This window comes from Quercus suber, unplaced genomic scaffold (assembly GCF_002906115.3).
Source record: "Quercus suber isolate HL8 unplaced genomic scaffold, Cork oak 2.0 scaffold_136, whole genome shotgun sequence".
Classification (NCBI taxonomy): Eukaryota; Viridiplantae; Streptophyta; class Magnoliopsida; order Fagales; family Fagaceae; genus Quercus; species Quercus suber.
In genome coordinates, this window is record NW_027069598.1 from 522,252 (window position 1) to 536,445 (window position 14,194).

Genomic DNA, 14,194 nt, shown 5'->3' on the forward strand with positions numbered 1-14,194 from the left:
CTGAAGCCGACCTAAAAAAGGCGACCGAGGATCTGGAGGAGATGACAAAGGCCAAGGACACTGCTGCCTCCGACCTAGCCGTGGCTAGGAAGCAAGCTCAGGATCAAACCAATCGCTTGCAAGACGTTGAGGGCCAACTACAGACTGCCAAAGGGGACATTACCTACCTGAAGAAAAAGTTGACCGAAGCAATCCATGAGAAAGTTATTGCCGAGTATGCTAGGGACGAGGCTGTGAGAGCCAAAGATGAGGTGGTATTTGCAAAGATAGACGCTGAGCGCTCTGTAGAGCAGGCGGAGGAGGAGGCTTTTGCAGATGGGGTGGCTAAGACTGAAGCCACCCTTCAGGCTCAAGTTCCTGCAGTGTGCAGGCATTACTGTTCTCAGACCTGGCATGAAGCCCTCAACCAAGCAGGGGTTGATGCCTCATCTGACCTTAGGAGGGAGGACAGGGTATATTACCCTATTGCAATTCGCGAGACTGCCTCTGCTGCTCCTGAGGAGGGGTCCGCATTACCAGCGACTGAAAGCCACAATAAGACCGTCGAGGATATATCTTCAGCTGACCAACCCCCCGAGGAGGTTGAACCCCAGAGAACGTTGGGGGGAGTTGGAACCGAGGGTCAGGAAATACCACAAGACATGGCGAGGCCTCCTGCGGACCCTTCGAGACAAAGCCCTTAGGCCTTGATTAAAGCCTTTTGATCTGCTTATCGAATTAGTTTACCTACTGAGTTGGGGAGACTGGTATATGACATAGGACAATTCTGTTTATTTTCTCTTTTATTTCATTTTATTTCTTGCCTTGGTGGCGTTTGTAAGGAAACTGTATATTTTCTATTTGAAATGAATGCTCAATACTTTGCTTCCAACTATGGATATTTTCTTTTACTTGCTTTACTCTATTATTCTGCTCAATATTTGTATTCTATTCTGGAGTTAGTCTTATGAGATCACCTGCTATCCTTCAAATATAAATCTAAGGACCGTATTATAACTTGAATCTAGGTAACACTCTGGTTTTTCTACAGATAGTTATTTTCTCCATAGGTTCAGGTCCTTGGACCATGCAATACCTTGGTTTTGTCTAGTACTTAGGTTTAATGGTGTGAATAGTTTTAACATAGGCTTGGGTCCGAGGACCATGCAATGCCTTGGTTCTGTCTACTACTTCTACTTTTCTGTAAGTATCTAGTTTCCCCATAGGTTTGAGTCCGAGGACCATACAATACCTTGGTTTTGTGTGAATAATTTTAACATAGGGTTGGGTCCGAGGACCATGCAATGCCTTGGTTCTGTCTACTACTTCTATTTTTCTGTAAGTATCTAGTTTCCCCATAGGTTTGAGTCTGAGGACCATGCAATACCTTGGTTCTATCTAGTACCCAGGTATAATGGTGTGAATAGTTTTACCATAGGCTTGGGTCCGAGGACCATGCAATACCTTGGTTCTGTCTACCACTTCTATTTTTCTGTAAGTATCTAGTTTCCCCATAGGTTTGAGTCCGAGGACTATGCAATACCTTGGTTCTGTCTAGTACCCAGGTATAATGGTGTGAATAGTTTTACCATAGGCTTGGGTCCGAGGACCATGCAATACCTTAGTTCTGTCTACCACTTCTATTTTTCTGTAAGTATCTAGTTTCCCCATAGATTTGAGTCTGAGGACCATACAATACCTTGGTTCTGTCTAGTACCCAGGTATAATAGTGTGAATAGTTTTACCATAGGCTTGGGTTCGAGGATCATGCAATACCTTGGTTCTGTCTACCACTTCTATTTTTCTGTAAGTATCTAGTTTTCCCATAGGTTTGAGTCCGAGGACCATGCAATACCTTGGTTCTGTCTAGTACCCAGGTATAATGGTGTGAATAGTTTTACCATAGGCTTGGGTCCGAGGACCATGCAATACCTTGGTTCTGTCTACCACTTCTATTTTTCTGTAAATAGGGGTTTGTCCTCGGACCGCTTTTCTGGAGATGATTCCTCCTTGGGTCGGATTATGATCTTTACACGTGGCGTTGATCTCGCCTCCCGCTCGAGCCCCCATCTTTTTCATTTATGAAGCGTCCTTTGTCCGTTCATGTTCCGCGCTTGATGCTTCGGTGCGCGAGACGCGCCTTCATTAATGTCCTCGTGAATTAACACGAGTCCAACGGTCTACGGCTCCCTTGGAATTTAGTAGCTTCATTATTAGCCCCGCTGATAACTCTCTTCTCGAATTCTGCATGAATTAATTCTCACCAACCCTCATTCCCTATATAAGGTGGGTGGATGGTTTCTCCACACTCCATGAACCTCCCAACGCAAACAGAAAGAACATACCCTTTCAGCTCCCCAAGCCCCTTTAACAACCCCGCCGAAATTGTGACTGGAGTTGGCAAATATGAGGCGGCTTTGGGCGGGTGTGAAGACATCCGTGCCAAGAGCCATTATGGCCACAGCCCCCACTGGGCTTCCGGTGCAGCAGAATCTAGGCGTAACCCCAATGGCGCCATACAAGGTGGCCCGGAGGGATGTCATTGAAGTACCTAACGTCTCTCCTCAGAACGCACCCCCGACGAAGAAGACGTGCGAATTCATGTCATGGGCGGTGCTCGAGTATTGTCGTCTCCAACGGCCAACACTCGTGAGGATTGGAGAGAATCAAGGGAACATCACGGGGGAGGGTGTCCCGGAGCCCCTGCATCTGTTTCTCTCTCTGTTCAAGCTCCGTCGCTCCGAGAAAGGAGTTGTTGGTGGCCTTGAAACAAGCTGGCCCTCCCCCTTCCCTGCTTTTAGTGTCAAGTTCTCCCATTCTCTTGATGCCAATAAAAGCACGGGTTGACACTTCCCTCTAGCTAGTTTTTTAGGGCGGGTCCACCTGGGTCTCTGATTGTAGAACTAGCTGGTAGGATTAGCTTGTAAATTTCTTTGTGAAGCACGCCTGCCTGAGCCTCTGATTGTAATTTATACTTTTTCTATTTATGAAATAATATCAAGATTTCTCTTTTCGCTGTCAAATCTTCTTTTTTCTTTTTTCTTTTCTCCAATCTACTGTAAAACGACCACTTAGAACAATCGCCTGGTGCACCGGCCAGTGCACTAATCCTTCCCACAGACGGCGCCAATTGTAGGGACTCAATTTGGATTTGACCCAGAGTATGAATGAGTTTTCAGCCCAACAAGCCCAAACAATAAATTTGTAGAGAGTGGATTGAAGGTTTAGGCGCTGACCGTCGTTGACCAAGCATGAACTCTCTTCTTTCATTAAAAAATACTAAGAACTTATTTACAACTGGGAGGATGCTCCTCGGCCCGTGGCCGAGGAGCCCTTTTTCTTCCCCCTTTTCCCCCTATCTTACTTTACTCGCTTTTCTTATATAGTCTTCATCGTCCTATCCCGTTCTTCCATCTGTTGATCATCCATTCGCCTTTCTTCTGGCCGTCTGTCCCCTCAGAGGTCTTATCAGTACTCAAGTGGTTCACTCTGATCAACGTTGCCCTGCTAAAGGGTTATATCCTCATTAATACGGCCAGAGGGGTTAGGTGAATGCATTAAGTGTGAGGGTGACAGCTTGCTCTGGGCCTGGTCTTTCCCAAAATCATCCTTGGCATGCCGAGGACGAAGAGGTCCTCGGCGTGAATCCGGAAAAGAGGCTTTCCCCAATTTAGCCTTGAATGGTCAGTCTTCCTCGGCGTGGGCCTTGGGCCTACTACACGATGGGTTGAGGCTATCAGGCCCACGGGCCCCACAATACTAATTAGCAAAATGTCTAATTACTTGTTGTTGGATTTTTTTTTCCATAGTTAATAACATTTCCATGCATCACATGGGTTAGCGACTAGTAATTAAAAAAAACACAAAAACTAAATCCGACTATAAAAAACCAAACCCTACATTCATGTTACGAGAAACTGACTACAAAACCCTACACGCAAGTTTTGAAAACCTAACTACAAAATTACATCCATGAAAAACACGCAGGAAACCGATATTGATTCTACAGCAGAGAGTTGTGTTTGGCTGTGCAAAATTAGATTTGATTGTGTAAACTGTAAAGATATCTCTTGGGGGGTTTATATCTTTAATAGATTGGAAATTGAGTTATTGGTTTTGTCATGAATCTTTATTCGTGGTTTTTATACGTAAAGGATTTTTGTCCAACTCGAATACTATTGGTTAGGTTGTAGCAACGGTGCTGTGATAAAATTATCAAAAATTTGTTTACGTCTTGAGCGTATATGAAATTTTGTTTAAACAAACCTGTGTGATTGTACAAAGACATAAAAATCTTGCTTTGAACACATTCATGAGAACTGCAAAAGAACTATTGGCTAAGTTCATTAGGTACAAAGCCAGCTGCATATTACACAAACTAACTCTATTGTTTTCATTGTTGCACGTATGAGGTTATAGTCCTTGTTGTACTTGCTGCATCTTTCTATAATCCTGATTCAATTTGATTGAGTTTGGATAGATTTTCATTCTTTGATGATGGAATTTATTTGTTTGGGTCTATCTACTTCTCTAATTAAATAATGAATTGGTGATGGACTTTTATTTGTAAGCATATTCTCATTGCTTCCCTGTTTTTCAAATTTGTGCTTTGTTTTGTTTTGATATGCCTACATTCTGATGTTTAAATTTTACATTGAACTCAGGATAAGAGAAGCCTCCAGAGTCTTGGTGTTGGAAGTGAGTTGAAACATCTCCTTTATGAACATTTAGATTTTTTTTTCCCTTTCTTTCTATCCTTATCGAGTAGTTTTCACTATTTTTCATTTGGTTTGGTATTTATCTTTTTTCTTTGTGAAGGAACTTGAGCATGCAAAAGAACCAAGATGCAAAAATCTATGCAGAGATTTGTGGCTATGTGATGTCAAGTCATTTATCATGGACAAAAATAACTATTAAATCTCTCATTATAATGCTTTGGTGGATTCTTGGGTTCTGAAGATTATAATATAGTTTAGGTGATGCATATCACATTACTCAGCCACGTACTAATGGAAAAGGTGTCATTTTGGCAATGAAGCGTGCCTTAAGTCATGTAACAATCTAATTGATTGCGTTAAACCTTTTATGTAATGTACAGTAACTGTTGGCATGCACGTGTATTCTTGTATATGCATATATTATCATTAGCTAATTGTGCAAATTATACATATTTGTAGATCAATATATCTTGTAGATCAATTCTATTTTTATTTTGGTACTCTTTTGTGGTGGCAGCACATACGTAGGATGTTGCAGACTTTTAGTGGATATGTATTCAAATCTAATAAATTATTATGCACCTAAAATTTATTTAAATGATTGTTTAAACCCATCCAAATCTCATGCGATCAGTTTCACATGAGAACACACAAAATTTGGTGGATGTATGGTCATAATGGTCGGGTGCAGGGCTAATTGTCTTGGTGACTAACTTCATTGCTGTTTCACTTTTTTCATTTTCCATTTTAGTATGACCCTTAAAAATAGTTCTTTTGTAGGATTGATCTAATAGTTTCCTCAACAAAATGCTTTTGATTAAGTTAAATTTTATGACAATGTACATTAAAGGATAATTGTGGTTTGTTATAATATGCTCACTTTTTTATGATCTGCAATCTAGCCTTCATCCTAACTAGGTGGATTATGTAAATGTCCATGCTACTTCTACACCTTTGGGTAAATCGTATGGACCTTCATAACTTGTTGCATACTAATTCCATAAAGCTAGCTTAGAATGTTATTTGCTCAAACTAATGCATGTGGCCCTGTCTCTAAACCCCTTATTCAGGTGATGCGCTAGAAGCCAACGCTATCAAAAAATGTATTCTCAGAACATGCAGCATTACGTGCTTTGGCCCTGTCCTCCACAAAGGTAATTTTTGGTACTTCAAACAAGTTGATCAAACAGGTTCATAATAAAGAAGTTTTCAACTTGTGTCGATAACACCTACTCTTCTAAGCTTATAAAATTTTACATGTATTACTTTTGCAATCTATTGTCTCTATGAAATTATATTGCTTTAGGTTTCTACAAGTGTGGTGATTAAAAATGTGACAAATTGTAGTGTTTATCTTTATTTGTGAACTTTTATTTAAACAAATTGTTTTATTTTCATATATTTTCAAGTCAATACCTTAAATAATATAACTATATTTAATTTCTATTTAACTATCCCGTGCATCGCACAGGTTAGCGACTAGTTTATATATATATATATATAACCAATTATCACATAATAAATTCAATGAATTTTTCTTCAACCAAATTTGGAAAAATTTGGAAGAAAATTATCTTTGTTACCATAAACACAAGAGTAAGGAGTGTATTTTTTAGGTCACTCAAAAAAAAAAAAAAATTAGGGATGTATTGGGATTGACACTGTACCAAGATAAACAAACCACAGTTCATAAAAAATTAACAATCAACTTGATTTTTAATCCATGCACCTTGCACGGATTAGGCGTATATTACCAAGTTCAATTCTATGTACTTACCTTCAAAATTTAGGTTACTTCTTTTTAAATTATTTCGTAATTTGTGTGTAGTATTCCTAATATGTGGTCAAAAGAATAATGTCATTTTTTTTCTTTCCTTGACAACATACTATCATATTCATATGTATAGTCAATTGAGTGCAATAACTTTAAAATTGTTTATAAAAAAAAAAAAAATTGAATTTAAACAATTGATTGAGGACATGACTATTGATCTTTAATCACCTTGAAATTTTGCAAATATGGAAAATATACAAAGAAAATGTAATCCAACGGTTGATTTGTTAAAATTTGCATTCAATTAAAAAATATTAAGTGGTGTAACATTGTTCACATGGTGTAACTTGAACCCAACTATATATATATATATATATATATAGAGAGAGAGAGAGAGAGAGAGAGAGAGAGAGAGAGAGGATTGAATTCAAGTTGCACCTGGTGTAACTCAAAGCAATGTTACATCACCCAATAACTTTTTATGGAATTTATATTTTGAAAATCTAATTTTTAAAATTACATGTTCTATATGTTGTTAATATGCATGCCAATTTTCATGACGATCAGATATAATATATATAATTTACCATTCGATCCATAAACTCAACTTTTATACATTATTTTAAACTACAAAAACTTGAAATATATATACAATTGATTGATGACATGGCTATTGATCTTTGATCACCTATAAATTTTGCAAGCATGGAAAATATATAAACATAATGTAATCTAACAGTGAATTTGTCAAAGTTTGCATCTAATTAAAAAATATTGATTGGTGTAATATTGTTTAAAGTTACACTATGTGTAACTTGAACCCAACCTCTCTCTCTCTCTATTTATATATATATAATGCCATTATGCCCTCTTTATATTAGCTAGTTGTTATTTTGGTCCATTGTGCATCAAAATTTGCAATTACACTCTCAATTATATGGTTGATATCAACAAATATGTTCATTCCCTCAACAATTATGTGTTTGTGTGTGTGTTTTTTTTTCTTTGACAACTTAATATAATATGTGTTGATAGAGTGGAATATTTCTGTTACTACAAGTTAATATTAACAATAGGGAAAAATATCTTTTACACCCTCTTACTATTAGTTAGGTGTAATTTTGATCTACTAATTATAAAAAACTAGTTTGTAACCTCACGAATATGTATGAATATAATTAAAAACAATCATAATTAGACGGTTCAAATTATACATTTTTCAAAAAAATATTGAAATTATACATGATATTAGCTTACACATTTTTAAAACTATAAATTTTTAAATATGTAATGGTTTTCATTATCTGTGTGTGTGTGTGTGTGTGTGTGTGTGTGTGTGTGTGTGTGTGATTTAAAATTTAGTTGGATTTTAGACTCTTTGGCTTTTACACCCAATAATTCATTTGCCACAAAAATTAAAAAAAATAATAATAATAATTGGACACATAGTGCAAAATTGGACTCCAAATGAAATCCAATTTAGAATTTAATTGAGTTTGAACTCTCTGCTTAGCTCATTCCTTCAAAATTCATCAATGATGAGTCTTGAGTCTCTTAAATGACTCAAACAATATTGTTTGTTAAGCCCTTTTGTAGTGATATTTTGGGTTAAATAATGCGTTTAAGCTTGGTGCAGTGGTGGCTCTGGGAAATTTATTGAGTGGGTCATTAAGAAACTTAAATTAAACAAATTTTAATAAAAAGAGAATTTGAATATATTGTGTTATTGACAAAAAAAAGAAAAAAAAAAAAAACACACACACACACACACACACACACACACACAAATACATAAAATTTTACAATTTCTTTCTACGATTTTTCATATTTTGAAATTGTCACATGATAGTTTATTATAAATTGTGATTATCTATTGTCAATGTAGATGTGACAATTTTATTTTGTTAAATTTGTATAACATTTTTATTTTTATGTAATTTTCATTATTTATTTGTTATTGTTTTTTATAAATTATTGACCTTATATTAATTATTGACCCACATAACCACACTCATCCATACATAAATAATACATTTAACAATCACTAATTTTACTATTTTTTTTCTTTGAATCACTAGTTTTATAACAAAAAGTTATTATAACGTGATAACAATATACACATGTTACAAATCCTCTATATTTCTTGGTTATTAAATTATATAAATTTATATTATATTTATACCATGTACACATTCACACACTTCACAACACACAAATAACATTATATAAATAAAAAAAAATGCACACAATTAGTATTAAACACACACACACTCTCTCTCTCACATATATATAATGTAAATTTATAATAAAGAAAGACATTCAGAACTCATAAGAGAAAGGGAGATTAATTTGCGTTGTTAATTAGTTTTGGGATGAGTTGATCTATATTGTTTGATTTTGGGCATTGATTTGTGATCAGGGTATGTAAGATTTAAGCCAAGTTGTACAAAAATATTTTTAAGGTAATTAAATTAATAAAAAAAATATTTTATATATAAATATTTTTTCTTCAAGTCAAGGGGTTTATTTGAACCCTTTGAATTACAAGAGCAGTCGCCCTTAGCTTGGTGAGAAAGTATAATTAAGTGTTTGTATGTTTAACAGTTAGTTTGTTTCTTAAAAAAAAAAAAAAAAAAATTTGTTGTGAAATAATACAAAATAAAAAATGAAATGTGAAAATATGTGAGAAAGTATAATTAAGTGTTTGTATGTTTAACAGTTAGTTTGTTTCTTAAAAAAAAAAAAAAAAAAATTTGTTGTGAAATAATACAAAATAAAAAATGAAATGTGAAAATAATTTTAGAAAAAAAAATACACAATTAATAAGAAAAACCAAATTCACATACACCAATATCACATAACCAAAAACCCAATCACGTGTGCCACCTTTCGCCACCACTAGCTAAATCCTCATTTATCGCATCCACACCTTAAAACCCATCCAAAAGACCAATAATTAAGGGAAACTTATTAGGTATTCCAAAAGTACACTCCCTCTCTTTCATATAGAGATGGGCCCTATGGTGAGTGAAACCTACTCCTATGTAAAAAGGGAGAGAGTATACTCCCGAAATACTCAATAATGGCCCATAACCAAGGCTAACACAACATGCCCAAATCCACCATATTTTTTAAATCTTAATAAGAAAGCTTGAATAGGAGTTGATCAGTGGTTTGATTTGAAGTTTGTTCTTTTATGTTACAGGATTTGTGTGTTTTCTATTGATGGAGTGGGCTATTACTCTCTCACTTATATTTGTTTGCTCTTTACCTATAATAAAGAGCAATCATAATGGAGCAAACACCATATTATCGCATCTATGTAATATATATATATATATTAGTTACTACATACTAAAGAATACTTCAATTACCAAGGAGCTAGGAAAATCATATATTTTATACTGCATTATAAAAATTGGGTTCTAAAAATTGTGATTGCACCAAGTGTTAATCTTTTCTATATAATCAGTGTGCCCAAACTTTGTATCAAATGTATGTTTGCCACCAGTTTTTTCACTTAATTTTTAACTAATTTTGTTTATGAACAGTTATTTAAAACCTCAATTTTTTCTTATATTTTAAAATAAGTTAAATTTTAGTAAAAAGTAATCAGCAAAAAGTTAAGTAAGTTTTTTTTTTAGAAGAAAAAGCCAATTAAATTGATACCAAACAAATACCAAGTGTCTATCCTTTTATTTTAGACTTTAAAAATTATATGATTCATTCATAATTTAGAATGGTTTCATATTGAACCTTATATTTTAAAAAGATTTTGGATAAATCATAAATTTTTAAATCATTAATTTACTCTATAGCCTCTATATTAACTATAATTAATAAGAGATTTATGATTTAATCTTCATCTACCAAAAATCAATTAGTGTCTTAGTTTAATGATAAAGAGAAATCATCATAAGACAGACGTCATAAGTTTGAAATGTTATCCTACCTATCAAAACTATAATTAACAAAACTTGCATCAATTGTATTTTTATTTTTATTTTTAAGAATTGTGATTTTTTTATAAAAACATAAGTTGTCGTTCAAACTTAAAATATTACAAAAAGTCATTCAACGTGAAACTATAAGAACTCTAGCTAGTATACTTGAAAACAGAAAAATTATATAACAACCAAACATCTAGTTATTATCAAAAAAAAATTACAATAAAAATTACATATTATAGATAAGCTTATCTCCAAATCAATCTTATCATATATTATATTTGTACTCAAACTTGTATCTTATATATTGTAATTGCATCAAGAGGACGTCAATTCTAGACCTAGGCCTAAGGCCCTTTATGTCTCAATAATTTTTAAATTACCCAAGGCACTCCAACATAGAGAAAAAAAAAAGCGCCCTAAATTTCTTTTGCATCCCTATAGGATGATAATTGATTTTTTTTTTTTTTTAAAAGAAAAACTATAAGTGGATTTTATATTCTTTCACAGGACAAAATGGGCTTTTGCCCTTTTCGGGCAAAAATAACAGCTTTTTGCCCTCTTTCCCAAATTAATTAAGAAAATGCCACTCTTTTGAAACTCGATTTGTAATAAATCGAATTATGCCCTATAGCGGCGTTTTTAAAGAGCCTATAGTGACGTTTTCAAGACCTATAGTGACATTTTGTAACTCGACCAATATGAAATCGAGTTATAGGTAAAAAAAAAAAAAAAAAAAATTTTAAAAAAATTGCCTATAACTCCGCTATAGGTCCTTAAAATGTCACTACGTATAGGTTTCCAGAATTTTTTTTTTTTTTTTTATAACTCGATTTATCATAAATCGAGTTTTAAAAGAGGAACATTTCCCTAATTAGTTTGAGAATGAGGGCAAAATGCTGGATTGTTTTTTTTAAAAATGGCAAAAGCCAATTTTTTTCCATTCTTTCACCCTCCTTCAAGAAGGCCCTTAAGATATTGAGCCATTGTATATCCAACCAAATTGAAACTTTAAACAATTATAACAAAAAAAAATGTTATAAGTGTGTACCAAATAATTATTAAAAATCCCATAAAAAATTAATCATTGACAATTAATTTCCCTAATAAGGCTTTTATTTTTGTAAATCAATATTGCACACAATAGATTATATTATTAAGTGAAACTGCAATATTGTCTTTAATAAATTATGTTTGTTGAAATCCTACTTAAGATCGATTATATCATAAGATGATTAAGTGGGGGACTGATATCAATTGTAAAAAAAATTTATTAATAAAACTAAATATAAAAAATTGATTTAATAATTTTGCATCCAAAAAATATAGAGTAGATTTAAATAATGAATATATTTTCTTTAACTATTACCAAAGTTTTAAAATCTTTTAAAATACTACTCTGATTAAAATTCTACTGTTTTAGAAATTTAAGTCATTATGTCCCTTAATGCAATTAAGCCAATACCAACCAACCATCTAATTTATATATTTATATAAGCATATAATATTTCATATCTAAGATAAGGGGATATTCCCTTCTCAAAGAGGTGGGGGGTGTAATCCCATTTTTCTTTAATAATTCAATTTTTATAAATAAGGAAGGGAGATTCTTGGTCCATTTCATAAATGAGATTAAACTATTCAACTAAGGAACAAGAGTACTCTTAACTCTTAAGTATTGACAGATAAGTAATACTCCATTAAGATTAATAGAGTATCACATATTTTCATAATTTGGCAATTTTTTAGAATAATTTAAGGATCCAATAGAATTAGGATACCTTATAAGAGAGAGAATTAATTACATTAATAGCATAAATTTAAAGCTTTTTTTAAAATGAATTAATAATAAATAAGGGCTTAATTTTTTGCGGATACATCATACATTCAGTGTCACACCTGTTCAAAAATACGAGCAAAAATTTTACTTCTTTTTTTTTTTTTACTCTAATAATTCATACAAAAAGTAGAATATGTCAAACATTGTCAATATTTTTGGGCAAATAATAAGAAAGAGATAGATGAGATTCAAACCACATACATGACCACGTGGGACATCACAAGAAATATCATTACCATTAAGCTTTGTATTACTTGAACCTCACAAGCTTTGTCATTTTTAGATTTATATACGATGTGGACCAATAAAAACAGTGACCAAAGTGTCTAAAAATAAATAATGCTTTTCAATCTTGAGATTGATATCACCAAATCATAGTTTACTCTTTTTTTTCTTTTTTCTTTTTTCTTTTTTTGATAACAAGCATAGTTTGCTCCTAAGTACCTATGAACTACTAAATTTCATTTAAAGTAATTATGTGTATCCAAAAAATGTAAAAGATGTCTTTCATTCAAATCTGTATTATTTTTGTCAAGAATTTTGCAACTTAATGTCATTTTCTATTTTCCTTTATTAAGAATGTCAAGGTTCAAATAATTCTCCCCTAATATTATTATAATTATTGAATAATAATAACATTTCACAATTGTTGATTGTGTTAATGGCCTGGCAGTTACTAGTATTTTGAAAATTTTCCAACTCATACCAATGTAATCTTCATTAAATTAAACCCCTGATTGAAGGGGGAAAAAGAAAGGAGAAGAACATAAGACTGTTTTCAAATATGGATCCTTCATCCTTGGTTTTCTTCACCCCTCTCCCAAACCCCCACCACCCCCCCCCCCTCTCCCTCCCCCCTCCCCAACCCCAAAATAAAAGGAAAAAAAGTACCGCAGGTTTGAATGACATTTTCCCATCTCATTTTGGTTAAAAACTATTTGTGGAACAATTAATAAATAATTTTCTATTGAAGAAGTATTATGGTTTATACTTAAAAAAAAAAAAAAAAAAAAATCTAATGATGATAATGTTTAATTTATTATTTATAATTTGATAGTTACAATAGGAGAGATAGATTTAAATCCTCGACATTTTCATTGGAAATATCATGAAGTACCAATTGAACTACAAAAATCTTAGCTATGATGATAATAATTCATTAAGGTAATCCTTTTTCAAAAACAAAATTAATTTAGGTAATCCATCTTTTTTGAACTAAATAAATTACATAGAATTTATTATATTTTTAGTTTGTGATCATACTGTTGTGATCTTCATTAAATAACATAATGTGTGTATATAACTTTTCATATTATCCCCTAAAAATTACCATGGTTTTAAGGGGAATTTGCAGTGTTTCTTTACGTTAGAACTACATTCCATTTCCCTTGTGTGTATATTTTTTTATTTAGAAATTAACTTGTGTGTGTATTTGTTTTTAAAAAATATTATGTTAATTCAAGATATTCAAATTACTAATAGCATATATATATATATATATATATATATAAAAGATATTCAAATTACCATAATATGGTTTAATTGATCCAACGTGCTCTCTGTGTGTCTCTATCTTTAATAGAACACATGCTCAGAAGATTTTAAGGTGATTGCTTGCATCGTGATCAAGGCAAGCAAATTTGAATTTTAGATTATTATATTAAAAGTTTCTTGAATTTATAGGTACAGTTGTAAATCTTTAAGCTTTCCTCTAATAATAGGCAAGAAATTATTATTTAAATAAATACTCCTACTCACTTCCTCCACCAGATATATTTCCTTTTCCCCTTTTTATTTTTTATTTTTTATTTTTTTATTTTTATTTTTTATTTTTTTGAAGAGATTTCCTTTTCCAAATTTAAGATAAGAAGAAGGAAGCTTATGCAATCATGTACGGATGTACCACTTTAGCAGCCCTTCCGGTAAACTTAATAAT